The sequence below is a fragment of the Sminthopsis crassicaudata genome, chromosome 6 (assembly GCF_048593235.1).
Source record: "Sminthopsis crassicaudata isolate SCR6 chromosome 6, ASM4859323v1, whole genome shotgun sequence".
Lineage (NCBI taxonomy): Eukaryota > Metazoa > Chordata > Mammalia > Dasyuromorphia > Dasyuridae > Sminthopsis > Sminthopsis crassicaudata.
Window position 1 is genome coordinate 69,898,114 of NC_133622.1, and position 16,755 is coordinate 69,914,868.

A 16,755-nucleotide genomic window follows, 5' to 3' on the forward strand; every position below is an offset into this window, starting at 1 on the left:
TTGTCCATTAGTCTCATCTTGTGTGAGGAAGTCCAATGATTCCTGCTGGTTTTTAAAGTTCTTTAACAGTCTTCTTATTAGCCATGCTCTTTCAGTGTCAAATGTTTCTTAGATCTTCTCCTTTATTTTGAGGTCTTTCTCTTTTTCTGTCTCTCTCTGATGGACAAGGCGAATATGACTCGTTGGCACCCATCTGATTCCTTTTCCTGCTGAAGAAATACAAGCAAACCCTCTCTCCCAGGCAGTTAACCTATCTAATTACCTTCTATTTACCACTTTCTAAATCTCTTCTCATCATCTGGCAATTACATTGGAATTGTTTGCACTGGACACAGCCCTGTTGGTTTAAAAGGCCTGTATTCTCCCCAAGTGTAATCCATTTTTGCAATCTGATTGCCTTTTGACTGACTTATCAGGTAATCACTTTCTGCCATGTGATTGCTTCTCTGCTGATTGATTAAATCAGAGTCCTGGCCTTCTAAAGGTTCTTTGGGTGTAACATCAGCTGCCATCATGCCCCAAGTCTTTTTTGCCTGGGGCCCTGGACCTGGGCCCCTCATCCTATTTCCCTGAATTACTCTACACTCTGATGCCCAATGGAGTCCTCTGTTGCATTTTGGACATAGGGTTTTAGGTCTTCTTTCACCCTGTCTTCTCACTGTATCTCCATATCTACACTGAGCTCTTAGATGTCCAATTTTTCCACATTGAAAACATCGCCGAGTTTCTCTAGAAGGCCCTTGCCAGGAGGGACCCTGTCTTTCCACATTCATCATCGTCTGGGTGTAAAAAGCATTTGTTCCCACTGTAGCACAGCGTCTTATGATCTCCTCTAAAGGAGCATTTTTGTCTAATCCCCATATAATTCTTTTGCAAATCTCATTGGCATTTTCCTTAGCCAGATGTCTGGTCATTATTTCTGTAGCTGAATTTTCTCCAATAGTTCTTTTGACAGCAGTTTGAAAACGTCCCACAAAATCTGCAAAAGGTTCATTGGGACCTTGCTGTATTTTAGTGAAAGCCTCTCCACGATCTTTCTGTCCAGGAAGGACACCCCAAGCTTTTATTGCAGCCTTAGCAATTTGTTCATATATTGTCATGGTATAATTAATCTGTTCCGAATTCTCTCCATACTGACCTTCACCAGCTAAGTGCTCAAAAGTGAATTGTGTGTTAACTCCTATTTCCAAATTGCATCTGACTTGAATTTTACATAATTCATGAAATTCCGCAAGCCATAATAAATTTTCTCCAGGTTCCAGACATGTCCTTGCTATGGATTTCCAATCATTCGGGGTTAGGACTTCATAAGACAAACCATCTAGTAACATTTTGACATAAGCTGATGTAGCCCCATAAAGGGTACAACCTTTTTTCAAATCCTTAATTTTATTCAAATCTAAAGGTGCATATCTTCTCCTTTTTTTACCTACAGAGTCAGTATTTTCAATCACAGGATATGCATGTATAAAATCACTTATATCCTGTCCTTCTCTCTTAGCTTTAACCAATGCTTTTTCTAATCTTGTCATAGGCTTAGGCTGCTTCACAGGCAATTCTGTTTGTGTTTCTGCCTCTTCCCCTCTTTATTCCTCCATCTCTGAAGGTGGGGTTGATGTGGGCCTGTCAATAATCTGTTCTCTAGGCAGGGTTGAAGCTTCTTCAAGAGAATCATACCATAATTCCTCATTTAAATCCTCTTGCTCTAGGGAAAGATCTTGATCTTTCCTTTTTTCCTCACACTTCCTCCTCTGTTCATTTTTAAAACTTTTCCTTCTCCTACAACTTGCTTGATAGTTTAAGGCTAATTGAACTATGTTGTAGATATAAAATACTTCTGCAGAAATTGAACGAGGCCCATTTTTTGCTTGAAATTTTTTCATTTCATATCCCACTAGCTTCCATTTATCTACATCTATCTTTTCTTCCTCTAAGAACCAAGGGAATGTGCGTCTTAATGCAGCCAAGAGTTTAGCAATCTGTACCCAGGTTACAAGTAAACTCTGCTCCTCAATTATGTTGATTATACTCTCTATAGTACCACTCCTGAATGGGGGTGGGGCTGAGGTTGCTTCTGGGGCTGGGGATGAGTCGGCTGAGGTCCAGGGATTGAATATAGCTAACATCTGCCCCATTTCAGCTATAAGAGATTCCTGGTTTAGCCCTTAACAAGTTAAGTTCCTGTTCGGGCGCCAAATTGCGAAGGTCTGGTCTAGCTCCTCTTGTCAGGATAAGCAAAAGTCCTTGCCCCACGTTGGGCGCCAAATGTAGCGAGGTATCGTCTCCAGAAGCTGCCGGATCGCTCTCTGGGAAGAGATCTGCTGTGTCTACTCAAATCTTTCCGACAGATTCTTCTTCCTGTAACGAACCGTTGTCTCCAGGCAGTTGCTGTTAACTCTTGTCCAAAGAAGTGACTTCCCTTCCTGCAGAGAGCCCCGTCAAGCCTGATGCAATTCAGAGTCTTTCTTCTTGAATCCTGGCTCTGAATCTCCTCCAGCTCTTATCCTTCTCCAGGCCGATCTGCTCTCTGCGCCCAGTGCTGTCTCTTTTTATCCTCCCAGAGAATGGGCGTGGGATAATGCAAGGGCTTCTGGGAAGAACCACCCCAGCCAATGAGCTTGCCCCCTCTATCAAGTCAACCTGAGTTCTCACCTTGTAATTGTCCAGAAAACCTGAATTCTCACCTTGTCACCATCCAGACAACCTCAGTTCTCACCTAGTAATCCTAACACACACACATATACACAAACATACACACAAAACAAAAGATTGGGAATAAAAAAAGAAACCCAGAAGCTTAGTCAATCATGTTTAAAGAGGATTGAGCTTCCCCATAGTAAAAAACAGTACAGTGATGTTTTGAATTGTCCAAATTCTATTAGTTTCATTTATTATCTTTAAAGACTGAAGGAAGTTCAGATATTGGAATATTATAAATGAGAAAATTTCAATGGTTTTTCTAATTAATTATATTGTTTACTTGAACATACTCCATTCTTATTTATTAATGAGTGCTTAAGAAGGTACAAATGAACTAAGTAGGTTGATATCATTTTTCCCCTTTTCAGCTAATTTTACATGGGATTGTTTTTTGCAAGATTTTCCAATAAGTGGTTCTTCATAGACTGTTTTCCTTTTTGCAGATCTTTTCTTTTTCTTCACCTAGTAACCCAACCATTTCTTTTGAGGTATGCAGTAGGTTCATTGGTGAGTAGTTGTTAGGAAGAAATTTTCTCCTTTCCTTTGATTTTGATTAATCTTGAGTCACTGAGCCATAACTGTTTCCTCAGGGGTACTCTATAGAATAAGCAGCTAGACTAAGCTCTGCAATTTAATTCACTAATCACTGGGCTTGTTTCATGGAGCTTGTGTGGAATGAGGTTCTTCTAAATGAAATTTTATTGTGCACCAAGTCAAAACTCATTAATGTGGGGCCCTCTAACATAGAATTGTTTGGTTATTCTCCTGGGCAAAAGTAGAATTTTTTCTACTTGTGTGGATTTGTTTGGAATTCTTGAAGAAGAATTAACTCTTAATTTCTTCAAGATATTTTGAAGTGAAAAATAGTATTTTTTTCTAATTACATGTAACTTATTTTTAAACTCTTAATACTTTTGAAAGAAATATTATTCCTTCAATATAGGTGTTTCTTCCACTGACCAAGGAGACAAATTTTTTTTATCTGATCTTATTCTATGTGATGTTTCTCTGCCTTTTCATATATTCCCTCCCATCCCAGTTGTCATAGTAACACAAGATTAAACATGCAACAAAATGCAATGAGACCTCATGCTCATGATTAATATCTCACTTTTGTCTTAACACATCTCTCTTCATAGAGATGCTCCAAATCCCTCACCCCCAAAAAATATTTCAAAGAAAAAATGGGCCATAGGAAAATATAGCATTCAGACATATATAAATAGTTTTTCATTTTATATGACAGTATGGCTAGGGAAATAATGTGTAACTGAAATTCATAGATAATACAAATAATTGATTTTAGTGTGCAGATTCAATTTTATCTTCCATTAAGTCCTTTTGACTTTTTAAAATTAGAAAGAGGTTAAAACCTTAGCTCCCTCCCCAATTTAGCTCACTTGCTAGCTTCTATAAGTGAAATTTCATCAATAACCTCAGTTGTTAATATTCCCTCATATACCCCTCACCCCCATCTCCCAGTCAGTTATCAATCAACAAGCATTTATTTAAGCATTTTCTATTTGCTAGACATGGTAGCTGTCATGAGGTCATGAGTGATTTCCCTTCAACTCTAAGAATGTTGTGGAGTCACTCAATGGACATGTTTATACCTTTGATTAATTTTGCATCTTAAAAAGCTGATCAAGGTATCAGGGGTAGAGCAGATTGTAAATTATTTTTTGTATATTGAAGGATATGGCACCCCAATTTTTTCATCACTCTCAAAATATACCACAAATTAGTATTAATCTCTCTTCAGTAACAGTCTCTCAATGGACTCAACTCTACCATGAGCCTCTTCTAACAAAAAGTTCTAATGTTACTTCTTTTCCCTGACAGGAAGGTACAGAAGGAAGTGAGTCAATTCTATTGTCCTTTAGATCATCATTATAGAATGATTGAATTAACTAAGTTAGACCCAAGCCATCATAATTCATATTCTGGCTAAGGACTCTTTGATGTCCATCATCAGGCCTTAATGATAGCCAGACTTCCTAGAGATAGGGAATTACTTAATAAGCCTAAATGACTTCTCATTCATTAGAGGTATTTATTGTTATTGTTTGTCCTTCATCCTCACAGATGACCATGACATCAGGGAGGGGATGCCATACATAATATGTAAGTGGATTGGATTTAAAGGAGGGAGGTTGTGCAAGGTCATGAGCCTCACTTTTCCCTATAGAGCCATCTAGGTGAAGACATAGATCAGGATGACCAGAAATGGCACTGGATACAGTGGTTAAGGCTAGGCAAGAAATGAGTCAGCAAATGGCTTTCTTTACCTAGTCAAAGATCTACCTATTTATATACCTATGTACAAGACTCTCAGGGTTTCTGGCAAAAAGAGAAACAATTGCTTTTTACATTTACTCTGAGTCTATAATGGACTAAACAATTATCCAGCAGGGCTGGGCCTGCGACCTGTTGTTGACCAATCAATGAAAGGGTTGGAGGCATGGTCTTTAAGAATGAAATCTAAACTATAAACCCCAGAGACATCTTGGGAGGTTTGAAGAATCAAAAAATTACATTCTTTTGGGTAAAGTACCTGTAGGTAAGGGTATGATACCTCACGTGGACAAAGGGAAGGAAAACAAAGAAAAGAACCATGTTTCCTAACTGACCAGTTCCAATCGGGTCCCTAGTGGGGCAGCAGCTACTCTTATTGACAAAGATTGCTGGTTTGTCCTTTATTCTCAAAAAGGACCATGACTTCAGGGAGGATTTGCCATGACATGTAAGTGAATTGGATTGAAGTGAGAGAGGTCTGTGTACTTCCCCCTTTGCCTCCCTGGCCTTCTCCCTATTTGGAGCCATCAAATATGTAGATCAGCACTGGAGGTATTTAAGCATGGCCTGGTAACAGGGTAACCTTTTGAAAAGATATGGGTTGGATTATATGGCTCCCAAAGATCTCTTCAACTCTGACATCCTGTGGTTCTATGAACACATAAAACATTTGTCAAATAAAGGAAATTGCCTCTCAGCATTTAATAGATAAACAAATAGATGAAACAGCTGCTCCAAGGTTTACTTCCAGCCATGTAAATGTGTAAATAAGTGCTATCATTTAGTTGATCTCTGGCTCAAGGCTTCGCTTTCTTAAATATGTATGATACTTAAATTACTTTTTGAGAAATCTTGAGTAATCACTACAATTGTTATGTCATTTACTTTCTTTTTTTCTTATTTTTTCCCCTGAGGCTGGGGTTAAGTGACTTGCCCAGGGTCACACAGCTAGGAAGTGTTAAGTGTGTGAGACCAAATTTGAACTCAGCTCCTCCTGAATTCAAGGCTGGTGCTCTATCCACTTCGCCACCTAGCTGCCCCCATGTCATTTACTTTCTCAAAGTCTGCCTTGATTTCTATAATCTAAGGTATAGAATATATCCAATTTCTTCTGCTGGTTATCCAGGCCCTTGGCTCAACCTGTCTCTAGTGTTTGGCACACAGAAGGCAAACTTATTGATAGATTGATCTGCATTTATATGACTTGCTATTATTTCCCAATACACATCAATTAGAGCATTCTTTTCATTGGTCTCAGGCTTAAAAAGCCTTAAAGCACAAAACCTATCAATCTTCAAATATTAATTGAATGGTGCTTATTAAGCATTAATTAAATGATAGCTACCCTTATAAAAATATCCCCAAAGTGGTTTTAAACTTAAATAGCTTAAATGAAATGAATTTAATCAATTAAAGTTTAAAACTGTACTATGATTTTTAGGCTACCCTATGCTTTTGTGTTTTTTAGAGAGCGTTTATATTTCCAAAAAGAACAGTGAGGTTGGGAACTGGGACACCTGGGTTCTAGCTCCAATACTTTGCTGTTCAAGAAACAGTGAAATGCCAATAATGGAGGTGGTGCTAAATCCCTAGGGAGCAATACTTGGGTTTAAATCCCACCCAAGCTTTGACAACTGAATGAAAATTGATGTAAACTTTTTTATTTTATTAAGAAATATTTTGATCCTATTGTCTCTAAGATGATGAAAATATTATACTGCATCAATTGATTCAGTTTGATCCTTCCAGGTATTTTAAAATTCCTGTCTTTATGGTCCTTTATGCAGCCTCATCTTCTTCATCTGTCAGATGGAGATAATAATTACAAAAGCACTGGCCTTAGAGATTTCTCATGAATGAATGTTTGCAAAATGCTTGCATATCTTAAAGAGCTGTGTAAATGTCAGTTATTATTATTAGGTGTGAGACCCCAGTTAATTAGCTGGGCAGCAGTTAAATTCATGTTCTTAGTTTTTTCATCTTGAAAAAAGGATTAAATAATCTCCAAATTACTTCAAGCTCAAAAATTAGATGATTTTTATATCCTCTGGAAGGGAACAATCTAGAAATATTTATTGAAGTAGAAAGTGTTCTGGTTTGGAATCTGAAAAATGGATCCAGTTCCATACTTATTAACATTGTGGCTTTAAGCATGTTACTTTTTCTTTGATCCTTTTTTTTTTTTTAAACATATTACTTTGACACAGAAGATATGCTCAAGAAAATACCCAAACAACTCCAGGAAGAGAACATTCCCCTCAACACTGATGCAAAACCACTTAATGAAATGATTGTGACAGATGGTACATGTCATCTTCCACTTTGGTACTTTACCATTTGCAAAGATGTAGGAGATAATGTGTTTAAAGTGCTTTGGAAATTTTAAAGTACAATGTGTAGGGAATTATTATACTTTCATAATCTGGGATGGACATTATCTATTATATTGACCTGATTTTTGTGGCCTCATAATGCAGCCATCATTTATTTTATTGTGGTAATTGGACAGTATATAATATTCTTTTGACTGCCTTCTGTATTCTGCATGCATAGCTTTCTACAAGTCTTCACATATTTTTTTTAATTTTTCACATTCATTGTTTACTATAGCATGATATTTCTTTATACTCATTGACCACAATTTCTCTTTTTTTTCATTTTTCAATAGTATTTCATTGTCTAAATACATGTAAAGATAGTTTTTAACATTCATATTTGTAAGATTGGGTTTCAGATTTTTATTCCTCTTTCTTTTTCTCCCTCTTTCTACAAGACATCAAGCAATCAATTTAATAAATTAAATGCATGCAATTTTTTAAAAAAAACATATTTTATATTTGCATAAGAAAAATTAGACCAAAAGAGAAAAAAAAACATAAAGAAGAAAAAAAAAAACAATCAAAGGAGGAAAACAATCAAAGGAGGAAAAAAGGTGAAAATACTGTCTTTCAATCCACATTCATCTCCATTGTTCTTTCTCTTCATGTGGATGCCATTTTCCATCCAGATAAAGTACAATTTCTTTTTATTATTATTATAGTTTTTTTAATTTATAAAACAGATGCATGGGTAATTTTTCAACATGACCTTTGTAAAACCTTCTGTTCTAACTTTTCCCCTCCTACCCTCATCTCTTCCCCAAAGGGTAGATAGTCCAATACATATTAAATATGTTAAAATATATGTTAAATCCAATATACATACATATTTATATAGTTATCTTGCTATACAAGAAAAATTGTAGTCCACACTCATTTCCCATAGTTCTCTCTCTGGGTGTAACTGATTCTTTTCATTACTGAACAATTGGAACTGGTTTGAATAATCTCATTATTGGAGAGCTACATCCATCAGAGTTGATCATCATATAATCTTGTGTAAAATGATCTCCTGGTTCTCCTTATTTCACTTAGCATCAATTCAAGTCTCTTCAAGCCTCTCTGAAATCATCCAACTGGTTATTTCTTACAGAAAAATAATATTCCATAACATTCATATACCACAATTTATTCAACCATTCTCCAATTGATGGGCATCCATTCAATTTCCAGTTTCTAGCTCCTACAAAAAGGGCTGCCACAAACATTTTTGCATAAGTGGGTCCCTTTTTCTTCTTTAATATCTCTTTGGGATGTAAGCCCAGTAGAAACACTGCTGGATCAAAGGGCATGAACAGTTTGATAACTTTTTGAGCATAGTTCCAAATTGTTCTCTAGAATGTCTAGATCCCTTCACAATTAGTTTTGCTTGTACAAAAACTTTTAAAATTGATATTGATTTTCTATTTTGTGATCAATAATGATCTCAAGTTCTTCTTTGGACATAAATTCATTCCTCTGCCACAGGTCTGAGAGATAAACTATCCTATGTTCTTCTAATTTATTTATAATCTCATTCTTTATGTCTAGATCATGAACTCATTTTGACCTTATCTTGATATACCATGTTAAGTGTGGATCAATTAAGCTATAATTTCTTTAACTGTTTTCAATCATTGAGTAAATAGCTTAGGCACAGCTATTTGCTTACACATAATGATGCAATGAGGAAAAAATGTGAGTCCTTTCTTACTGTCTTGAACATTCTTCTTGTATAAATTTGCTTAGTAATGGAACCACTGAGTCTGATTATTAAAAATGTAGTGACTTTTTAATATAATTCTAAACTGTATTTCAGAATGGATAGAGTGATTCATTACTCCACCCACAATAAATCATCATTTTTATCTTCACCACAACTTCTCCAGTGCCAAATTTTTCAGATTTTTTTAATCAAAGTCATCAACATAATGAGGATGAATTTCTACTCAGAGTTTTGAAGTACAATTCTCTCATATTGACTGATTTTGAACATTTTTTAAAGAACTATTAATAATTTATATCCCTTTAAAAAAAACAAAAACATTGTGTTCATACTCTTTGATTTTTTTGTCTAACATTTAATGGCTCTTAATCATATAGGTTAGATTTTTAGATTTTAGATTTTGAAAGAAAAAAAGTGAAGTAGCATGTGGGTAATGACTTGAGAGAATATCAAAGGTTACAAGGATCTGAGGTTTCATTGGGGGTTAAAGAGTAGTTTAAGGAGAGGTTGGGAATAGAGAGAGGTGGACTCATGGGAGGTTTTCGTTAGATGGAGATGGTCAGATAGGGATATCAGAATTTCTACTTAGGGAAATGAAACTCTTGTGAGCAGTGGTGAGACATAGCATGCGGCCATCCTCTGTGTGGCTGAGGTGGGATTTAAGAAGGCTGAAGAATTGGAATGTTTGGGAGTTTGTTGGCAAATATGTGAATATTTGTCTCTCTTATAAGGGCAGGAATTGGAGAGGAAAGGACAGAAAGATGGCGAGTCAGATGCTGAACTCCTTAAGGTGGGAATTGAGAATAAGGTGGAGTTTGCTATACTACAGCCACCACAATTTGTGTTGAGTGAAAAATTTTGATTGAGTAAGCTTCAAAGGGTAACTTTGCTGAATCATGGAAGTAAAAGGAAATCAGAAGGTGATGGGGGGTAGAGTAAGAAGTAGTCTTACTCTGCCTCTAGGACCAGTTTGTGAAGTGTCAGTAAATATCCTTTCAGATAATAGAGTGAGTAGCAGACTATCAAAGGAACATAGAAAAATTAGTAATCATATTGATGGAACCCAGGAAGAAATTTTAAGAAGAAAAATGTCACAGTAGATAGATAGGAGTTGGAGTCAGTAAGACTTGAGTTTGAATCTCAATTCAGATACTTACTAGTTGCGTGATCTTACTTGAGTCATATGAGCTCTAATAGCCTCAACTTGCTTATCTGTAACATGTGAATAATAGTAACCCTTACCCCACAGGGTTTCAATAGCCACTGAGATAACCTATAGAGAATGTATGCTAGCCAATGCAAAATTAAGGACCTTATACTAATCCAAGATATTAGAGAAAGTGTTTATGTCAATAAATCCATTAATTCCAAACTGAATAGGTAGAATATAATTGCTTCTACAGCCCTTAGTAATTCAAAAATCCATTTAATAGTTCTCATCCAATGTATATATATATATATATATATATATATATATATATATATATATATATATATATATATATATATATATATATATATATATATATATTGTATTTAATTTATACTTTAACATATTTAACATGTATTGGTCAACCTGCCATCTGGGGGAGGGGGAAGGAGGGGAAAAATTGGAACAAAAGGTTTGGCAATTGTCAATTCTGTAAAATTACCCATGCATATATCTGGTAAATAAAAACTATAATTAATAAAAAAATTAAAAATTAGTTCTCATCCAAAGTAATGTTACCCAGTATTTGGATTTAGTATTGTATTTCAATATAGAATACTTTCAGTCCAAGGATACTCTATTCATTGAGCTTCTACTACTCATGTGTTGAAGCTGTGCTCTTCCACCATTGAATGCCAGCAGTTGCTATCCCAAGTAATTTGAGTCAGGCTCACTTACAGGTGTTCTAGTAAATGGTTAACAACCAGATCTCCTGATGAAGCAATAAAACTTATAAATATGACACTGTTTTAAATTTAATCTACACTATTAATATTTTCTCCAATTTTTTAAGTCTATACAATCAATAAAGTCCTAATTGGCAGTGTTTCTGAAGTCTAAATCCTTATAGAAGTTGGCTCCCAGCATATCCCTAGCTGATTCCTGATAGAATGGGGAAAAATCTGCCATAGCTGGACAATCTAGTATTCAAGATTCCCATCTGAATACTGGTTATTTTGGCCTGTTCAGGAGATAGCTGGTAATAGATTCTGTAGATGGTTTTCATATTGCTGAAATACATGGTAACACTTCCTTTTTCCCCACCTTCAACTGTAGGAGCTTCTTGTTACTTCCAGGGTCAAATATTAGAGTCTGTTTTTTGACTCTTATTATTTTTATTCTTATTATACTTACCTTTTTCTTACCTCATTATTATTATTACCTTTCTATGCTTCTTTGATTCTGTACCACTGCACATTCCTCATATTGGCTTATGTTTTGTTCCTCACATGTTGATCTTATCTTTTAAATCCTTGCTCCTACACAATTTTTCCATCATATTAGGAATGCTTTCTTTTCCAACCTCTAAATTTTAGAATTCCCGACTTCTGAAAAGTTTTCTTGTACACTACTCTCTCCAGGAGGTCTTTCCTATTTCTTCCAGCTGCCAGTGCCATTTTCTGTTAGGTTATTCTACATGTACGTGGTCTTTATTAGAATGCAAGCTTCCATACAATCTGAATATTTTTCTTTGAATCTTTAGTTCTTATACAGTATCTGTATATATTTATTTACATTTAATATGCTAATTGATTGATTGATTAAATTTTTTTGCCCCCAAATTGAATGGAATCATTCCTAATTGTAGAATCTGGAATTTCTAATTCTAATTAATTCAGGGTTGCTAAAACTTAGCTTTCATTTTCCTGTTTCTTTATCCCTCCCACATAAGAATATTCATTTCTTTCTGTAATAGATCAATAATTCTTTTATTTGTGGTGGAAGAGCATTGATTATGAAATCAAAGGTCCTGATTTCAAGTACCAAATCTTCCAGTTACTACTATGGTTATAACATTTGACAAGTAAATTTCTATTTCTAGGCCTCTTAAGAGAGATGTTCCCTTTGACTAGATCACAGAGTGTGGGAAGAGGGAACAAGGTCCAATGAACCTGGAAAGACAAATTGACGTTGAGATTGTAAAGGGCTTTAAAATCAAAGCAGAGGAGAGAAATTTAAGGTTTTTGAGCAAAAAATAACGTGATCTGTTTAGAGTTGGAGAAATCATTGTGGTAATAGTTTAACATTTGAACTGGAAGAGAGAGAGACTTCCAGGTTTCCAGGACAATGAGAAGGCCATTGTCCTAATCTTAGGTAAAGAGGTCTTCAACTAAGATGGTAGCTCTGTGAGTAGATAGAGAAGGGTTCATATGTGAGACATGGTATGGGGGTAGGAAGAATATGATTTGGCAGCTAATTGGATTATCAGAGAGTGGAGAGAGAATAGTTGAGAACACCATGATTATAAACCTGGGAGACTAAAAGAATGGTTGTAACTTCAACCAAATGAAGATTGGGGAGTGAGAGGGCTCAGGGGAAAGATAATATATTTTAGAAATGTTGAATTTGAGGCATTTCCAAGACAATCAGTTTGAAATGTTCAGTGGGCAATTTGCAATGAGGGACTAAAGCTTAAGGGAGATACTGGGGAGCTATATCATCTGCATAAATATGTTAATTAGATCCATCTGAACTGAAGAGGTCTCTGAGAATGAAAGGAAGAGAGAGGAAAGTTGACTTATGCATGTTGCAGAGTTTTTAAAAATTTCTACATTTTCCCCCACTGAGTCATCAAATGTGAAACTGTCAGATTGCAGAGCACAAGTTTCCCTTTCTTCTAAGCTATCTTTCCAGTTTGATCTCTTGCTGGAATTTGGGCCCAGCTCTTCTTGACCACAAATACATAATGTGAGTATGTGTATAATTTTAATCTCTTTATGTCTTTACTTCTAATTCCTTTCAGATGTTCAAATATTTACAACTAGATCCAGGAATAATTTGCTTTAATTAGATGGACCGTCCAATTCAATCTATGCCATTCATCCACATTGACACACACAGTTAATTCAATCTCTTTCACTCTGAAAATGAGATAGTGGAAAAAGCACTGAAGTTGAATCCTGGTTGTCACTTTTGTGACCTTTATTAAGCCACTTCATTTTTCTGGGACTCAATTTTTTCATCTGTCAAATGGGGGATTGTTCTCAATTCCTCCCAAGACACAGTCCAAGATACTGTAATTCAGAAATCTTTTTGATCCTTTTACCCCAATCTTTGCTATTTTACAGAAGTGAAATCCACAGTGCTAAATCGAAGAGGGGAAAACAGAGTAGGAACATATTCCCAGGGGCTGCTTTCATATCAAGGAGCTGACATCTGTCACTTATCCTGAAACCACTTTACTAAGTCTGTCATAGATGGAAGCAGAAAAATCACAGTTCGACATTGAATGTGACTAAACTTTCCCTTCTCTTTGACTTAGCAATTCATTTACTAGGAAATATTTCTCAAAGAAGGGAGGGACAGAAAAAAGTGTGTTTTTATATATATTGTACATAAATATACATATGTGTGTGTGTCTGTGTGTGTATGTGTACACATACAATAAGGGAATTAGATTTTTCAGTGGTTAGAGCACTGGAATCAGGAACATTAGGCAAGTCACTTAACTGTAGCTAGCCTTAATCTACTGGAGAAGGAAATGGGAAAAATCTCCAGTATCTTCACTGAGAACACCCCATGGACATTATTAACTTGCTATAGCCCATTGGGTCAAAAAGAGTTGGACACGACTGAATAACACCACAACCACACACATATATGCAATATATAAGACATTTATAATATAAAATATGCAAAATAAGTATGTATAATATTAATTATATATTAATTACATATCATGTACATTGTAATATATGAAAATAAAATATATTTACATGTGCATGCATGCATATAAAACACTTGCATATATCCATATATTTATATATCTAGATATTCAAAGCAGTCCTGATCGTGGTAGAAAAGAAATAGAAACAAAGTAGGTGCCCACTGGATGGAAAATGGCTGACAAAACTTGGCATGTGAGGGTAATAGAATAGTTTAATGAAAGATAGAAATGAGAAATATGAGGAATTCACAGTAATGTGAAAAGATTTGTGTAAATGAATGCAAAGTGAAAGTAGAAGCAGCAAAAACAAGGAACAAACCAACCCTGACTTTGTGGGTATAAATAACATCACAAATAGAATTTGAAGTCTGTGTAAATGAAAATCTAATGAAGGTCCCAAAGAACAAAAAGAACCATGGCTCCCCCTCCCAGCAGAGAGGTGAGGGACAACTAGGGTAAAGCACTGTATACATCATCAGCTAGAATCACTACATGGAGGAGGTTTTGCTTAGTTGTTTTTTTTTTTTTTTCCTTTTTCATAAGGTTGAAAATATCTTCAGGGAATGGGGTCTGAAATTACTTTGCTATCAAGACATTTCATCTGTGTGAAGACAGAAGGCATCAATAAAATATATTTTTAAAAATAAAATAATTTAAAATAGCATAGGGTTAAAAATGTACCACAGTATGACAGCTTAGAACATATGGTGGATCTCAATATCTTAATAAACTGGTGGATTCTCTGAGGAATAGAATGCCCTAGATAGAATTTTAAAATAAAGAAGAAGTACAAGAACAGCAAAAAAATGTGGGGGAGAAGAAACAGCAAAACTATTTTTTTTTGTTATTCCTGCAAATGAAAATAGAAAGAAGCCATCTAGCAAGTAAGGAGAAACCAAGTGGTCAAACAAGTGAAGACTGGCTGAACCAATTTTGTAGATGAAAAAAATATAGTATTCCTATGCCATTAGAAAGGGCAAACATGAAGAAATAATAGAAAAATGGGAACATTTATATGAAGTGAGACAGAGTGAAGAAAGCAGAATCAGGGAAACTAATATAACTATCTATTATATATATACATATAATTGCAAAAATGTAAATGTAAAAGACAAAAAAGCCAAATATAATTTTAATGGCTAAACTGAACCCTAGAAAAGTGTTTTTAAAAAATGCATCTCTTTCCTGTCATCACAGGAGTGGCTGACTATGAGTGAGGAATATTGTGCAAGTTGTCAGCTGTAGCTAATGTGTTGATTAGTTTTCCTGAAATGATTTTTTTTCCTCTAAAACCCGTCTTTCAAGAAATGTTTTTTTGGCTTAGAATAGGGAAGGATGTTTCAGAAATATGTATTATAAAATTATTTCTTTTTAAAGTAGTTCATTTTTTTCAATTGTTGAGAATTTTTCTCCCATGTCTCCAACTCTTCCTCCCCCTTCCCATAAAAGAAAACAAAAAACTTGTAAAAAAGTAAACATTGAAAAATACAAAAATTTGTATATTGTCCAAGATATGACTTATTCTTAATACATTACTTTTCTATCATTTCATTGATTCTCTAAAGCATGATTGATAGTTGTGTTGGTCAGAGTTTTTGAGACTTTCAAAATTGTTTTTATGATGCTGATAGTATGTTATTGTTCCGCTCACTTTACTCAAAATAAATGTGTACATGTCTTTCCAGTTTCTTTGACACCATCTTTCTTAACTTATAGTACAATATAGAATTCCATTATAGTCATATATCATAATTTGTTCAGCCTTTCCCCAATTGATGGGTACTCCCTTGGTTTCCAGTTAAAGCTGTTAGAATGTTATACTCGTGGGCACTGAGTCATGGGCCATACATATACAGTTTAGTCACCTTTGGAGCATAATTTCAGATTGATTTCTAGAAAACTATGTCAATTCAGAACTCCAACAGTATTTCAATATTCCTGTTTTCCCAAAGTACCAGCAATATAAGTCATTCTTAAATGTTTCAGGCAGAGGTAGGTCATATCTATACTTACCTAATATAGTGCTCACTCACTCTGGTCTGGGTCTCTAGAATTCTTTGCTGGACACACATATATAATAGCATTTATAACTAAAGTAGTTCAGGGAGGTTGAGATTCCATATGTTATCTTCTGTGTAATGAGGGGTGGAAAAAGAAGGAAATTTTTGTTATTTGGTGAGTCAAAACCATTTTAAAGCAGCAAGAGCACACTTATTGATTTTACTTGCTACCTAAGAACAATAAAAAAGACTTGAGTTTTTGAATGGTTAAGCAGCAGTTACCAAAAAATAATGTGGCTATTGTTTTTTGTTTTTTGTTTTGTTTTGTTTTGTTTTGTTTTTTTCAAATCACTGCAGTCAATAATTCAATTTCACGTGGTTTCCAAGTTTATGGGTTTAGTCTCTCCAATACTATTTTCATTTTCTTGGCTAGAGAGACAGACAGTAGACTTTATGGATCAAGTACAGTATTGGACAGATTTGGAGTCAAGAAAATCTGGGCATAAAGCCACCTCAGATACTTAATAGTTGTTAGTGAGTGAGTCAATAAGCATTTATTTAGCTTCTGTTATGTGCTAAGCACTGGGTTGTACCCTGGGGATAAAAAGAAAGGCAAAAAAAGGTCCTGTCCTCAAGTCCTTGTGTAATGAGGGACAACCTGCAAACTATGTACAAACAAAACCCAGAAAAGATAAATAGGTAATGAACCAAAGAAAGGGATTAAATTTAAGAGGGCTTTTCCTAAAAGATGAGATTTTACCTGGGCCTTGAAGGAAGTGAGGGAAGCCAGAAGGTAGTGA

At 35.2% G+C, this 16,755-nt stretch overlaps 1 protein-coding gene and 1 long non-coding RNA gene across 10 annotated transcripts in view; one reads left to right on the forward strand and one right to left on the reverse strand.

Annotated features, from left to right (window-relative positions):
* Nucleotides 1-16,755, forward strand: part of IL15 (interleukin 15) — a 157,904-nt gene that overhangs the window by 112,559 nt on the left and 28,590 nt on the right. The window lies entirely within an intron of this gene.
* Nucleotides 5,215-16,755, reverse strand: part of LOC141547812 (uncharacterized) — a 29,317-nt gene continuing 17,776 nt past the window's right edge. For 2 of the 3 annotated variants that reach the window (XR_012483631.1, XR_012483633.1), the window contains exons 4-5: nucleotides 15,969-16,086; nucleotides 5,215-6,797 (exon numbers count right to left, since the gene is read on the reverse strand). This is a non-coding gene — a long non-coding RNA (uncharacterized LOC141547812). Of the gene's footprint in view, nucleotides 6,798-14,467; nucleotides 16,087-16,755 lie in introns of those variants that run through there. The other variant, XR_012483632.1, reaches the window with a different exon arrangement.